Source organism: Lichenostomus cassidix, chromosome 1Aa (assembly GCF_008360975.1).
Source record: "Lichenostomus cassidix isolate B80296 chromosome 1Aa, HeHo_3.0, whole genome shotgun sequence".
Classification (NCBI taxonomy): Eukaryota; Metazoa; Chordata; class Aves; order Passeriformes; family Meliphagidae; genus Lichenostomus; species Lichenostomus cassidix.
In genome coordinates this window covers 5,627,154-5,643,549 of record NC_139480.1, presented here as the reverse complement: position 1 = coordinate 5,643,549, position 16,396 = coordinate 5,627,154, and the positions used below count along the sequence as shown (strand labels likewise).

Below are 16,396 nucleotides of genomic sequence, written 5' to 3'. Positions count from 1 at the left end.
TTCATAAAGCTTCCACCACAACATGAAACAATTCTAGTTTCCATAAAAACTCCAAATCCTTTTTCCTTTTCAACCTCTTCCTCCATTCATGTCTCTCTTGCTGCAAAGGAAACTAACCTGTGTGTGCAGTGCTCCCTGATGAATATCCTACCTTGGCACACTTGGTCTGATATGTCCTCAGCTTCCTCTACTAAATGATGCTGCTCCCACACTGAATTGTTGATAGCTCCAATAAAATTTCAACAAATGTTGTTTTTGTTCTTTCAGGAATAATAACACCACAACAGTTGAGCTCCCTCTGATCAGCGTGTGAGTTTTCCACAGGATGTTGGTTATAGCCAGCCCTGTGGCCACTGTGGTGTGTTCAGGGAAATTTTATTACAGCTTCTCAAAAGCCTCAAGAACTGACCTCACATTGAGATTCAATGCGGGAGATGTTTAAGCTTGCAAAAAACCCCCATTTTTATTTTCTTTCATGGGCTCTGCATAGTTGCTGGGATTTGACTGCACAAACCTTCTGGCAGCAGCAGGGCCACTGCCTTTTCTCTCCTCAGCAATTCCTTACCAATTCACGTGAACAGGTGAAAAAATGTATGCTCTTTCTACTTTCATATAATTTTTCAGTGCAGCACAGCTGAGAATTGCCTGAAAATGTCAGAGGCAATTCCATTTTTTTAATAAAAGACTGTTATGACAAACTCTGGGAAACAAAAACAGCTGAGCAGGAGAGAACATCCATGCCCTCATATCAAATGTGCTTTCAAAGCAGCACAGAAACCCACATCTGCATTGCTTTTGGTGAAGTAATTTAACCACCAGGGAAAAAGTTGCTGGGTTCTTTAGAAAATATAAAATATTGCTGTGACTGTTTCTGTAAGATTTACTCAAAGTCCAGAACGCTCCCTGGCCTTGCAAATCAATGTATTCCCTGTGCTGCTTGCACAGCTCCCCACTGTGTCCTAGGGAAAGGCAAAGCCACAAGGTAGATGTAGTTGTCAGGATGCATAAATTTGCTTCAGTTTTAACAATTTTGTTCTCTTTGAATCATTTGTTTCCTAAATGGACTTTAATAGCCCAGCACTTTTCTGCCACCACTCTTATTCAATCAGTTTTATAGAAAAAAGGGAAGTTTCGATCATTCTCTGTCTTCTCTGGTGCTTAACATTTTTCCTGACATCAACAATACATTGGGCACTGCAGGAGACTTAAAATTCATGGGAATGTGAGGCAGCATGTCCACTCAGCAAGCAAAAACAGAAAGGAGAAAAAAGGTGTGACTTGCTCTACAAGCCCCTTGCAGGCTACTGATACCTCTGAGGAGCAAGGGAATGGTGAGAAAATAGAGGAAAGAAAGGCAAGTATTCAGGAATATACAGAATATGAGAGAAAAACCCAACCCAAATTCAGGCCTTTGGTAGACAGAGAATCTACCTCTCTTTGCAGCTGCATGTCTATGCTCCTAACAGGTGATATTTTGAATAAAGGCAATTCTAACAATGTTAAAAACCTCTCACTTTTCAAACCAGAGAAGCCAGCTTTACACCAAATTCACATGAAGGAGTTATTCTTGCAGCCCATGGTCACAACACAAAGATCAGTGTTACCTGACAAACACATTTACTGCATTCAAAATCACCCTCTTCTGTTACATATAATTACCCCAAGTTCATTAACTCAGTAACCTGGTACATTCAGGAAGCAAGAGGCAAGATTTAACATGATGCTTCAACTGGGTTTTGACTTGATTTCAGATGTTCCTGCTAAAAACTCATGGTCCCAATTCTCTTCACACCATCAAGCTGAATTTGGGAGTGATGCCATTGTGCTTAAAATTATATCAGTGAAAACTAATAAAAGATCCACCTCAGGCCTGGAGAGCTTAAACTGCAGAACACCCCAGGAAAATGGATGTGATACACAAACCTGGCTTCAGCAAAGAGGAAAATGGAAAAATACCTTACTGACAGTTTCCTAACATGAGAGGGCTCATGTTGAAGCTTGTTTAACCCTGACCATCACCAATTGATACGTTAACAACCTTTAACACTAGATTCAATAAAACATGCCATTTATAACCTGAAATGGGTTTTACAGAGTCACTGGTTCGCATCTCATTATTAAACTCATTGCTGACCTCTAGAGACAACTGCCGTGACAATACATATTATAAGCTCTCTACCCATAAAATATTTAAAGGTAGGTGTAAAAAAGAAAAGAGAAGAATGACTCTCAAAGAAGTGTGTAGTGAATAAGAAAATTAAAGGGGCAGAGACAAAAGCTAAATAGGTACTATCCGTTCACTCTACAATGAGCAAAAGGGAAAATAATCTGTGTGTTTTATATCTTCCTTGTATAACTGCAGGCTATAACATAATAAAATAGCTGAGCTTTCCCTGGCCCTCCAAAAGATTATAGATGATATAAAACTGTTTCAAATTAGATGCCACTCACTAGAATCATGTCATCTACCGAAATGAAGGATTTCCTGTCTTATCAGAAAGCTGTTATTGTAGCTATACATCACTTATGGATCTCAAGGTAAGTGATTTCTCAGTATGTCATGTTGCCACACAGAACAACAGGAAACATTTTCTTCTTTTCTTGGAGAAAGCTTTGTTTATGAAAATACAGTATTTATGAATGCACACTTACAATTAATAAAGAGGCAAGAGTAAGAAAAATAACCTCAGCAAGTAATTTATAGACTTGAACATCATCCTGTGCAAGCAAAGTGCATGGGGATCTCAAACCCAGGCTGCAGCACGGGCTGTAAGGAGCAACCTCTCCTCATCAATATCACAGAGAGTGCTGCTGAACACACTTGTGCAGCAAGCACGACCTGCCTTTCCTGCAGGTGCTCCCCATCCATCGCTCTCAAAACACCCCATGCCACTGTTTTACAGCCAAAAGCCTGCTGCCCAAGGTTGCCAGTGCCTTGTGGCAGTGCTGGCAACAAAGTGGGGGACATTGCTGCCCGGGCTGTCACAGAGGCCACCCAAAGCCTGGGGCTGAGCACATCACTGCCTCTCCTTGGGCACATCCGAAGCTGGGATGCTGAGGCAGTCCACGGGAACTAAAAAGGCAAAGAAACATCTGTCAAACATGCAATCCTGAAAATCCCCCTGAAATTAATGAGAATCTGGCTGCTGGCTATGTCCAGGGCAGCAGCAGGACCCGGGCCATGGCCTAGAATTACAATTGAATAGTTACATCTTTTTTTTCCCCCTCATTTTCCTGAATTCATCTTGCTGTATGTAAACATAACTTCATTAGAGAAAAAAACACAGCAAAGCAACCCAATGCCTCTCAAAGGCATGCAGCCTCTCCTGCTTTAGAGCCTCAAAGTCATCTTTTCAACAATAATAACAGTACCTATTTACATTCTTGTCAAAGCCATGTGACATCTGCATGGGAGAAAACAAGCCGGCTAAGAGTCTATTTCTGGCAAAAATATTGCAAGGAAATTAGATTAACCTGGGTGGAATTCTATCTGGGAATTTGGAGTCTGTCGTGGTGATTAAGTCATCATTTCTGTCAGATTACTCTAATCGGCTGTCAAATACGATTCCACAACCCCATCTGTAACTTGGCATCCTCGTTATTCAGTCGATGTTACCTTCTGTATACAAAACAAACACCAAACAAGGAGGTGTGTGCAGTCTAGCATTTATCAGAGTCATTAGCTGTGATTGCTATTGTGTGGTTGCACACTGCACAAGGCGATCAGCTCATGGTTTGTTTTGTTTAGTCAGGGGATGCTTTGAATCAGGTGTAATCTTAAGCCTCAAGTGCCAGAGGTGAACAGGGAAGAGCTGTGTCCAAGCATGGACAAGCATGGGATTGGCACACTCCAAGTCACCACTGCATCAGCAGCAACTCCCTAAATCACATTTCAGAATTGTCAATATATTTGCTGGAATGGCTCTTGGGCACCTGCTTTCCATCAATTTTCTGAAGAAAAATGGGCATTCAGATATTCTGAGTAGGCTAAAGACTTCCTGTGAGCAGCAATTTCTGCGAGTGAAGCAAGGTTTGTAGGAGGAGGCATTTGGCACTCTAAATGGTCTGTATTGGCTGCTTTAGTAAGAGGTGCTTTGTTAAACGTGAGTATATTAGTCTTACACAGGACTTTGGTGATTAAAAGCAGGAGATGCCTTTCAGTGAAGATGAAGGAGCTGATGGGCTCATTTTGCTGCAGCTGTGTTGAGTCTGTGAAATTTGGATACCCTCAGCACCTCTGAAACTCTGGCCACCTAGACTATGAAAAATCTTTTTTTTATGGTCCATTGCAGAAGCAACTTTATACATAATTACTACATCTATTAGCAGCTTTTATTCTCCATTCCTGCCACGGCAGATGCACATGCCTTGCTCCCATTCCTGATGCCTTGAGGAAGGAAAGCCACTCAGCAAGAAAGGACCCTGAATGCACATAAAGCTGTCCACAGCTTCCCCCAGCTCACTAGGGCAGTCAAAGACCACCTCCTGAAAGTCCTCTAAAGTTAAGCACAGTGAGACTTTTCACCACCGGAGTTGAGGGATTACGTGTGGAGGATGTTATCCATGACTCCTCACTCCTTATCATTCCTGTCACCATCTTTCTACGACCCTTTAAAGCCACCAGCAGATTTCTAGAGCTCTTAGCCCTTTTCAGACCTGTCCTCTTTCTCCCTTCCCTGTCACCTGCCCTGGCTGTAAGTTTCGACCCATGACCCAGCTCAGTTTGTCCCTTACCTGTCACCCTCACAGACCACATCTCAGAGAAACACAACAAAATGGAGCTAAACCTTCCCCCAAGCAAAGGGTAAATTTGAAGAACTTGGGTAACATCCAAACCAAACAAAAAGCAATAGGATTAAATGATCACAGCTTGCACATATCTTGTAATTTCTAGCACTTTGGGACTTGCTTCTTGCTAGCATTAATCACTGTTGAAGCCAAATGGGACTTCTTTCATATCTTCTACATCTCAGAATTTTAAAATGTCAAGAGAGGATGTGGGAGAGAGATGTCAGACCTTAATTAAACTCTAATATTCTTTTTGGGGGAAGGATTATAAATCTTGAGACTTTTTGGAATCAACAGGAAAACCAAAGAGGAAGGAAATATTAAGGAGCAGCAAAGAAAGGCTAAGGGCTCAGAAGAAAACCACCTGAAGAGGTATCAGCATGAAAACCAGTGGGAAAAAAATATGATCTTTGTCTAACTCTGGTCTGGAAATGAATTCAAAGCTTTCTCCAAGCTCCTGATCCAATTAGTGAGTGCAGTTTAATTAGACCAGTAGTCCAAGGAAAAAACAAGACCAACCAGGTTCCTGAGAACCATTACTGAGTCTGGAAGTCAGGAGGGAATGTACTGACCTACCAAAAGACTGGGGAAAGAAGTGAAAATAGTCCATAAGCACCAGAGAATTAAATGATTTTCAGTGTCTTCAGAAACCATTGTTTTCCTGGATTATTATGTGCAGATACCTCTACACATCCCCCCCCCCAGCCTCTCATTTCAGCTTTTAGCTCCCCAATTTTTCCATAGGATCTTTCAGGGAAGCTCTTGAACACTCATTTTTCACATAATTTCATTGCCAACTGGTTTTGCTTTTTTAAACCCTTGTGACTCACAAGTAATACAAGTTTCCCAGAAGTAAAAGAGGTGTATTTTCCTATCGAAAAGAACTGTTTAGAATGACTTCTCTAGGGTCAAACTAACTTGAATTACGCAGTCAATATCCTGCTAGCGCTTTGGGAACTTCTCTGGAAACTGGGGATAGTCTCTAAGGCCAAATAAATACTAGTGAATAAAAGAGGCAAAGGACTGCTCCCTGGCTCTTAAAAGAAGTGGTACAGCTTGCATTTACACAGCTATACTTCTCCTTCCACTCCAAACAGGATGTCCTTGTCCGTTCTGCCTAATGGGAGCAGCTCTATTCCATGTTTTTCCCCCAAGTATGCCCACACACCAGGGGGAAAAGTGCTAACCAGCACCATGCTCCTGCTTGCTTCACCAGCACAGGCAGAACTCTGGATTCCCAGCATTGGTTGAAGTCATCCACCTTAGCTTATTCACAGGTAAAAGGAGGACAAATGTGCATTCATCACATAGAGTCTCACAAATAAATGTAAAGCAGTTGCTGTAACTGCCTGAGCGATGGCATAGCTAGAAGATTGTTTGCTGTCATCCTTTCATAAATCCCAATTTAAGGGATTTAAGCTGTGTTAGGCATTCATACAATTTTAGTAGTAGAAGAATGTGATCTGTTACTTGGCCTGCTAGATTACTGTCAGACATATATACATGCATTTTTTGAAGAGAGACAGAGGGAGAGGGAGGGAGGGCAGGAGGAAGAGAGAGAAGCAAGAGAAAATGAATATTGCTGGTGGGTGCCAAATATAGTTCATGCGGTAATGCATAACATCATTATTTTCTATTTAGAGCACAGAAACAAGCATATAGCTTGCTTAAAACAAGTTGTTTTACTGGAGAACACTAAAACCACTGAAATTCAATGGTTTTTGGAAGCTTTCCAACTCAGTCATTTGCAGTCCACTACACTCTGTGGTTTAAATTAAAGTTAAATTAAACATTAGTTAGAGAGACTAAAAACAATGCTGTGCTCTAAAATAACAATAAAACAAAAATAACAACAACAATAATAGTAATAATAATAATAATTTATCTAGTGGTCTCTTCTACAGTCACCTTCACATTCTGCTGTTCCTCCTGTACATTTATTAATTAGGCTGAAGCACTCAGTCTCTTTTAAAAGTTCTACTTTCATACAGAAATTAAAAAGTTTGGTATCTTAGAAGAGACAACTTCACTTCCTAATGTACAAATAACTACTGTTGCTCTTTTAGCAGTTCTCCTCCATTTATTTAAGTCCTTAATTTCTTACTTCCCACACTAATGGCAACAACTCCAGGACACAGGCGAGTCAGAGTGGAAATAGAAAAGGGGAGGTATGGCCAAAACTTGTCTTATCAAAATCACATGGAAAGCAAAGTTATTAACTATCTTTTCTTCAAACAAATGAGCCTTTACAGAACCTATTCAATCCTAAAAATAGACATTAAGTGGTATTCTATAACTTGTTGGGAATAATGCCTTGGGGATATTTTGCATCATCCATGCTTAAAAAGCAAACCCATTAGACATCTGAGCAAAACACCAGATATTATTTTAACAGCAAGAGTTATCCATCTCGTCGGCAGCAGCAATAACTTCTGTTGACATTTTGCCAATTGAAGTTTGCATGTCAATGGGGTGGGGCAGGGAGATAACAGAAGTCTCTCCGTGACATTAATTGACTTGGTTTTAACACCCATTCAAGGTAATTGCGAGGGGCAAAAATTGCTGCCCAGGTCTGTGAGAGGGAAACGAAGCGCAGTGAGGCGGCGGCTTGCCCAGTGCCAGGCAGGGGAGCTCTGCATGGCCTGGAATGACGATCTGAAGGGAAGGAGCCAAGCTGTCCGCACTGCATCAGAGCCCAAAATCCTCTTGCTCTAACTGATTCCTCTCCTGACACCACTGCGAGGTGCTCACCACTGCTAGCTCTTTGCAGCAGAAAGGAGGAAGATGGGAAAATGGCATAGAGGCTCCATGTGATGCATCTGGAGTTATTCCACAACTGAAGCCAAGTCTATCAGGCCAATATCTTGTCATTTTATCATCAGGTATGGGTAAGATATTAATTAGCAGGTACTAATGTACAAGGTACAAGTACTACTTGTACTCCACACAAGCAGGGTTTTTTTTACAATATTTCTCCCTTGATACCCTACTTGAGAGGCAATGCAAGAACATAAAGCAGTGATCCAGGACTGCTGGAGAAACCAAACACAAGCCAAGCTGTTGTGGCTTTGGGAGGTCAGCTAATAACTAATGCAGCTTCATGCTGCATTGGGTGGATTTGCCCAGCATGACCTAAGATGCCAGGACTCAATTCCCAGCATGACACAAGCCTTCCAGTCAGTGTCCCACTGGACATGACTCAAGTGTTCTGAAGATGTACTTTCTTCCATCTCCCCAGTTGGGTGTTTGTTTCCAGAAGTCAACAGGAGGTTGAGAGTAAAGGGAGTACTTTCCCTGAAAATCTAAGAACGCCCCCTCCTCCTGTATTAGTATTTGGAAAACAGAGCCAGAGGAAAGCCAAAATTATTAAGTTATTATGCTACCTATTAAGTCATCTTCTATGAAAAGTGTTCCCATGGGAATGAAAAAGAGGTCTCTCAACCACCTCAAAAGGGGAAGGCAGCAAAGCAGAGGTTTGTTCTTACTTGAGAAGTCTATAAAGGCAGATTTCACATTTCCTCCCAGAAAAAGCCAGATTCCCTGCTTAGGGAGCACTGGCTCCTGAGGGTACATTTAGGGAATTTCGCCCTTCTCAGAATCTGTGAAGGCTCAAGATGAAGTCCTCATTTTAAAAAATACCTTTCCTGCTGCCAGATGAAAATATTCAAGTAGCTCAGTCTGTGGTCACCATTTTAGGGTGTTAATGTTCAAGCCTGGTCCACAGGAAACCCCTCCCTTTCTACATAAATCCCTCTGATTCCACATCAACTTCTAGGATAATTTTTACAAACCTCTTAAGAAAACAAAGCAATCCTCCATCCTAACCTTCTTCTCCCCCAAAAACACAGTCCCAACCAAAAATAAAATAAATTTTCTTTCTGGCTACCAATGACTGCAAAGAAATTTAGTTTAAATGAAAGGTTTTTAAAAACATGGAATGGCTTTTGTAATGCAAAACACAAACTCGGTTCTGAGAGAGGCCAAGGCGACCAGGATATCAAATGCTTGTTTGCAGGAGTTTTATTTTAAGACTTATGTTGTTCTGTGCTTGCTTGCTCTCCTCTGTGAACTATGCTCTGGGAAAACACCATGTGATTTATCCTCATCAATATCCTCTACCTTTGCCGAGCTGAAATTCAGGAGATAACTCTTTAAAAGGAATGACTAGTGACAGCAAAATTCAGAAAGGCAAGAAAGCACAGGCAGGGGCTCCTCTGTTTCTTTCACAGTGTTATCTCATCTACGCTTATCTGCTTAATTTTTTGCTTTCATTCAATAAGAGAGAAACCAGCCTCAGCCACTCCCCCAGTTTCACATCACAGATTTTTCTGTTCATTTGCTAAGTGGATCTTCTGCCTGACTCTTTCTGCAGCATGGAAGGTCACCTTGATCCAACAACGCTCTTGGGCTCCTCTTCTGACAGAAACTAGAGTCTATTATTTGGTACAAAACTCAAATTCTAGGCTATGGGATTTTTTTTTTCTAATGTAAAGCTTTTTTAAAGTTCTGTTGGAAAGCTCTCCTATTTGCATTACAATGTACTAGCAAGAACATCTTATAGCTGAAAAGTGTGATTGAGGAAAGTCTAAAATAAGCCCCAAAAGCATCAAAATTATAACTTCTATTGAAATTCTACCTTTTAAATTAGAGCAAAGGGTACAATGCATAGAAAAAGTTGGCACTGATGATGTGGGGTCGCTGCCGTTTTCACTTTTCACTTAGCAAAGGTACAGAGAAATTCTGAGTCTGGAATATACCTCTTAATCCACAATTCCCTCCTCTCCAGAAGGCAGACAGGCAGTCTAATTCCTCCCTTTTACCAAACACAGACCAATCCAGATTTCTTCAAAGGCCAGACATGAGCCCCAAACTACTTGTCAACATGCATGCCTCTAAATATTGCAGGGAATAGCCAAAGCAGTCAGGTAGAAAAGAGGTTTTGAATGAAGATGTCAAAAACTCTACCCTCCTGACTGAGATCAGCTGGGGTAAGGAGTACAGTTTTATTGTTGAACCAGCAGAGCCACAATATTTTACGCCAAATGAGGATATGGCTCATAAATTCTATTTAAGCTCTCCATGAGCTGAAGTTACAGGAATTTTCCACGACTATCCAATATCAGCATCCAAATAAAAGTTCTCAGTGTTATGCCAATAGTCTGCAGTGGTGAAATAATCTGGCTGTGGAGAGAAAATGAAAAAGATAGCTCGATATTTGATCTGTCTATGAAAACAGAATGATACTGCCACAAGTCTCCAACCACAAGAACACACAAACACACACTGTCCATATGAAAATATGGATGTCTAGTTGTGTATACATAAAATTACAAACACCAGTAAAAGTCACATTGAGCAACCATGTTATTTTTAACCACCCTTCGAATGAACTCATTCTCTTTAATTTTTTAGCATCTCTGCAGCTAATGTACTCTGCCAGTGCTTTCTTTGGGATAAGGAAAGTGGTTTGTATTCAAACTAAACATGCAGTATATATTTATAATGCTAATCTTTAGGAATTCTAATGCATTTGAATATTTGTGTCAATAGGTGCTTGGAAAGTTAAACAAACAAAAATTAATGGACAACATTAGCAGAAACATATATTTTTGAAGAATGAGTCAGTTCCAGCTGGCTGTGGTGTTTTGACCAAGCTGTGATTAAGATTTCATTAGTAAAAGGGACAGTGTCAGGAAAAGTAAGGCCAAAATCAACCTGCCTCCACCCAGAGCTCTGCAGAGCTCCAAACCAGCATCTGACCCCAAGACTGAACCTTGATGTGTCCAGAGACTAGGCCCCTTGATTCTCTTGAAAAAAGGCAACAACATGCTTCATTCAGTGACTACAAACCTCAGCATGTCAAAAATTGTCTTCTCTTACTTATTCTTTATGGCTATTGTACTCAATTAGAAGTTTTCTCTGTGCTGTGCCCTGTGAGTAACATCTCTATGTGCAACTTGCCTAAAGGTCAAAGAAATCTCTTTGCAGAGATGGCTTCAGGTGGAACAGCTGGAGGCCACGGAGAGCTATCAGGAAAGTCCTCTGATAAAACCAACTGAGCTAAAAAGCTCTTACATCATTCATCCTACCTGGTCCAAAGGTAGCATTTAGAGCTACTGGGAAGTCTTGAACTCCTGGTTTCTTGGCATATGCTACTTTTTCTGAGAGAGGCTAATGCAGCCTGAGGGCTGTTGCAGTGTCAGTGAAGCTAGCAGAGGGCAAGGAAAGCACAGGGGAAGAGGAATGGGTGCAGAAAAAAAATTTTCCCCATGCACACCCTCTATTTTTGGCTCTCCTGTCAACAGGGAGGAAGACAAGTAGCAGACAATGAGGGCTGTCAGCTACCAGGCCACTTTTAAACTGGGGTAAATCCATGTCATTCTTTGCAAAATGAACAGGGTCACAAGAGGCAAGGGACACGCCTGCCTGAGCAACCCCCAGAGCCCTCCAGACACAAGTGTATAAGCACAGGACTTTGACTGACTGTAGCTCCTGCATAGCAAGATCTTTCTTTTTGGTTAATCATGTATTTTTGTACAAATAGGAGGATTCTATATTTACACAGCATAGCGCTTTCTTTCACTTCTTAGCAGTCAGAGAAATGAGATGAAAAAATCCAGTAGCTCATCTCGAATGACTTAATGCCAATACAGGATTACTGCCTATCCCATATTTTCTAATACTTTCCTACCCCAAATGCCCATAAGGATTGGGATTTAACTTTGTTTCCTTTAGAAGATTATTCTAATTGAACAGACACTGGGTATTTTTTCCTGATACTTGATCTAAGCTTTATTTCACCTCTTATGATGGTAAATCCTTGGTTCTGTGTACAACCAAAAATAATTCCCATTTGTCACTGGCATTTGGGCAGTACTTGGCCCTGGAGGAAATAAATACACCATCTTCATGGATGCTGGTGTTGCTGCTGGGTGAGGTGCTCCCACAACAGCACTTCTCCTCTGTATACTCTGCAATATTTGAAACGAATATACTGTTTAATAACTGAGCATATTTTCCTCTAAGGTATTGTCAGGAATTTGCCACAAAATAACATTAGTTGCTGTCTGGTGGATACTTGCTCAAGTGATGGTCTAGAAAACAAACTCCCTTCAATCACTTGAGCCATTCACAGCTGAATGGAAATATAAAGGCATCACATCCCTCGCATCTCTGCATGAGGCTGAAATCCCTCTGAGAGATCCTGGCAGCAGTAAGGAACACTGAATGTTGTGTTTTCATGGTGGAATTACGAGCTTCACTTATGGAGGTACCAGACTTCCAGTTCATAGGATCATAGAATGGTTTGGGTTGGAAGGGACCTTAAGGCTCATCTCATCTAACCACCTTGCCACGGGCAGGGACAACTTCCACTAGACCAGGTTGTTCAAAGTTTTTAGTTTAAAACTGATCTTATCCTGATTAGTGTCTTATTTTCCACAATGTTACTTTCTTCAGCCCACAGTCTTGTGTTCTCTATCTTGAAATCAGTGATAAAGCTCTATTCATACTTTCTTAGAGATCATTACAGACTTCTAATTATTCCTTTCAGACACAAGCTTCTTTTTCAGTTTCTTTCTCTGCTTTTTCCCTGTGTTTCTCTTTTGGAAGAGAAAATTTTCACTCACTGCAGCTTGTAACGGTTGCAAGTGGGAATGGGTGAGCATTCCTAGGATGAATGATCGAGGCAGTGTATTAATGAGATTCCCTGATACATTGCAAATTCCATTTGCAAAGGAGCAAAGTTCCTTATTCTAAGCCCTGCTTGTGTATGCCCTGGTGATGCCAGATAGACCATCTCTGAGTTACAATGGGGCGAGAGCTGGGATTGACTGCAGACTGCTTTAATGCCACTCTTAATGACAACTTGTGAAGATTAGGAAGTTGTCAGAATCAGATATCAGCAAAAGCTCCAGCTTGCTTTGTGAAGTCAGTCTGAATTAATTAATGGGTAGCTTTCCTTTGATATCGCTTTGATATTTGGCTGCAGCTGGATAAAAATCAACCACAAAGGAAGCTACATTTTGTTTACCACTGCTTAAGACTCTGTTTGGCTCAAATGTGATTTTTTTTTCTTATGCAGTTTTTGCTTTTTTAACTTCCCTGGCACAAGGCAATACATATAGGCTTTTGCTAATAAAAGGAGTTATGATGGCATCTTTTTCAGACTGTTTCTCTTTGCTCCTGCAGATAGTCAGGCTACCATTTGGTAGTAAAGCCATTACTGATTTCAGCAACGCTCCAAGGGAAAAAAAGGACGGTTCCAAAACTGAGACAAATATTAGCTTTTCCCCCTCTGGCAGTGCTTTTCCTGTTAAAAGGTATTTGACACAGTAATTGTAGAATCCTAGAATCCTAGAATCATAGAAATGTTTAGGTTGGAAAAGACGTTAAGGACCATCTAGTTTCAACATCCTGCCATGGGCAGGGACACCTTCCACTGGACCAGGTCACTCCAAGCCCTTTTCAACCTGGACCTGGACACTTCCCTTCCAGGAACTAGGCATCCACAGCTTCTCTGGGCAACTTGTGTTGGGGCCTCCCTACCCTAACAGTAAAGAATTTCTTCATAATGTCTAATCTAAACCTACTCTCTTTCAGGTTAAAGCCATCCCCCCTTGTCATATTGATAATGACATTTGCTCTCTGCCTTAGAGGGTACTGATCACTTGCTTCACAGACAGCCTAAAATACAAGCTCTGCAGCTCTGTGTTGAACATCTCTGTACCCCACATTGGTTCTTGCACCCATATGAATCACTGAGTATTTCTAGCAGCCCCAGTGACCCTGCTGGCAAGAGGAGGAAGGATTTCTCTGCACACCCCAGGGAAGAGAAGACAAAGTGGCTCTTCCACCTAAGCTGATGAAGATAGTAATTTCTTCCAGAGAATGAGCAAAAAATCAATTATCTCTCTGGGTCTGCAAAGAGTGTTTTTAATTAGGGAGAATACAATTGTCCAAAGTGTGTTATTAGAGCAGGAGACTCAACCAAGCCACCCAGTTTCACCTGGTTTTTGTAGTATTATGGGGTTTTTGAGTACCACAGGGAAGACAGAGCTTGTGTTTTCTCTCTTATCCTGTACACTGTCCCATTCAGCAGCATGGTGCACCTGCCCAGGGTGGTTCATTACCCAGCTGAGATGGGAAGAAGCTGTCTGAGGATACTTCAGCTTCCTGCAGCACCACAGGAGTGCAAACACAAAAAGAGTCAGCACTGCATCCCTTCAACAGCCATGGACCACAGAGCAGAGATGCTTGAAGCAAGCTGCACAGCTCACAGGGTTGGAGGATGCTGAACAAACAGTCTCTCTGTTATAAACATGCCATGAGGCTCAGGCTCCTTAGTCACAACATAACTCAGATCCACGGGTGCCAAACTGTGCTATCAAGGCAGGTAAATGGCATCCAAGGGCACCTCTAATGATGTTGCTTCCTGATGCCTGCAACACTGTTTATGATTTGCCTTTCTAATTTCACTACTGCAGGAGTAGTCAGACAGCTAGGAAGACTCCCTGAACTAGTTTTTCATTACGAAGACAATTTTAATAGCTCGTGTCGTGGTGCTAATGAGGCTGACTGAAGCACCTGTACTTTCTGTTCCAGATAACAGAAAACAGCTAACACCAGCAGGAGGATAAATAGCTGTTTAAGAGAGTGCCTGGGCTATTATCCTTAGCTAAGCATCCCACCTAAATCTTGGTGAGCTTTGCAATACCCTGGAGTACTCCAGTGATAGCCTCTCAATTTTCTTCAGAGATTTCAATTCTGAGGTGCACAGCAAAAGGTTCACCAAGTCAGTGATTTTTGGGTACCCAGCTTAAAAGTGATATCCTGTGAACAGATCCTCCACCCTCACTGAGTAAGATGTTCTAATTTGGACAACAGTTCTGGAGGGATTTTGCAAAGTGATGACCTCAACTGGTCAGAGTTATGTAAGTCAGAGGTAAATCCCAGTGTCACACACCAGAATGGTTTGGCCTTTAGGGGATAGGCTTCACATTAGTGAATTTTTCTGAGGTCAAGCCATTATTATGCATTACTTACTTTCCACCCCAATATTATTATACTGCAAAGCTGTGCAAAAAAAATTAAAAAAAAAAAATCCCAAACTACTCCAAGAGTTCTCTAAAAAGCCTAATGTGCATCTGACTGCTTTTGCAGCTGGGCTAATGTGCTCTTGCTTCCCAGCAGGAAAAGCTACAACCTGATAGGAATGCCTAGGATCTAAAGCAGCTCCCTGATGCTCATGCCCTGTGTAGCTCTGCACCTTCCTGACAATTCCCAGGGGCATCCTTGTCCTGAGTAAGGCAGATCACAGCTTAGCCACCTTCTCTCAGTGCCTCAGGTCACTGGATCTTTCTGTGCTTCCCTGCTCTTGGAGAGTCTCTTCCAAATGTCTGAAGCTTTTCCGAAGAATAAAATACTGACTAGAGCATGGACTCACATCCAAATATCACAGTGCTGAAGTCACTGCCCTCAGTACTAGGCAATCAAATGCTGTTCCTTGCTTCTCTCACCCCCACCTGAATTTGATGCTTTCATTTCCAGTGGAACAGCTTCAAGAGGAGAAACAGTGACCCCCAATCTTAACTACGTCCAGTGGTGAAAGCTCTGTTAGGTCAATCCAAGCTAAATCCTTTCAATAAACAAGCCAGAGAGGATATGAACTGCATTCTCCTTGCTTGCCCAGAAGTTACCCTAATGATGAGGCTGTGAATTTGATGAAGGTGTATTTGACCTTCCATCCCTCAATGAGATAAAAGGACAATATAGTTCTGAACAAAATGTTTTTACCAATTTAAAGAAGTTATTTTCACTTGGTCAATATTCCGCTCTTGCTATGCCTGCACAGCACCCATCATTCTGCCATTAAGCTGCAAGTTCATCTACTTACACAGTTTTCACTGGGTTCCTAAGTCACTTTTTTCCAATTTTATAAATCCAGGGCTGGTGATCCATTTCGTATTTCACAACAATGGTAGGTGCAAACCCAATTTATCTACTAAGGTACCTGAATTTAGTGCAAATACTGATTTTTCATTGAACGGACAAAGTCAGTGCAACATTTTTTCTGAGGGGCAGGGGTAGAAGAGGTATTTTTGCATAATAAAAACTTCTATATTTCTTCTGAGCTGGGCAATGTGTATCATTAAGTGGGTTCGTTTGCATAGTATTTTAAAGGAAGGAATGGGCCAGACTCACTTTCTCACTATCATTCAATATGTTTTAGCTCACTTCCTAAGAACAGATGCTCCCTGGGAATTCTCCTCTTTCCCATCTGGTTATTTTTATCATTTAAACAGTTCTCTACTCTTTGGATCCCTCATTAAACAGCATTTGGCCATACTATATGAGTACTGAATTAGTTTAATTTGTCATCATAAATCAATCACTGCGAAGCCTTAACTAACTTAATTGCTCTTTGAATTCCCTTTCTGTTTGTCAAAATCTCTCAAAGTCACTGATATATCATATTCAAGCTATTATTCAAGTCATATTGGATGATTACCTTTTTATTACAGGTAATTTTTACATAATGTTCATATAGTACTGACAAACCATAAGGCTTAAAACAGAGAAGGGAACTGGATATTAAAACACTGCTCCA

The 16,396-nt window shown here is 41.3% G+C and overlaps 1 protein-coding gene across 9 annotated transcripts in view; it reads right to left on the bottom strand.

The window, feature by feature from the left end:
• Positions 1–16,396, bottom strand: part of CELF2 (CUGBP Elav-like family member 2) — a 543,197-nt gene that overhangs the window by 76,281 nt on the left and 450,520 nt on the right. The window lies entirely within an intron of this gene.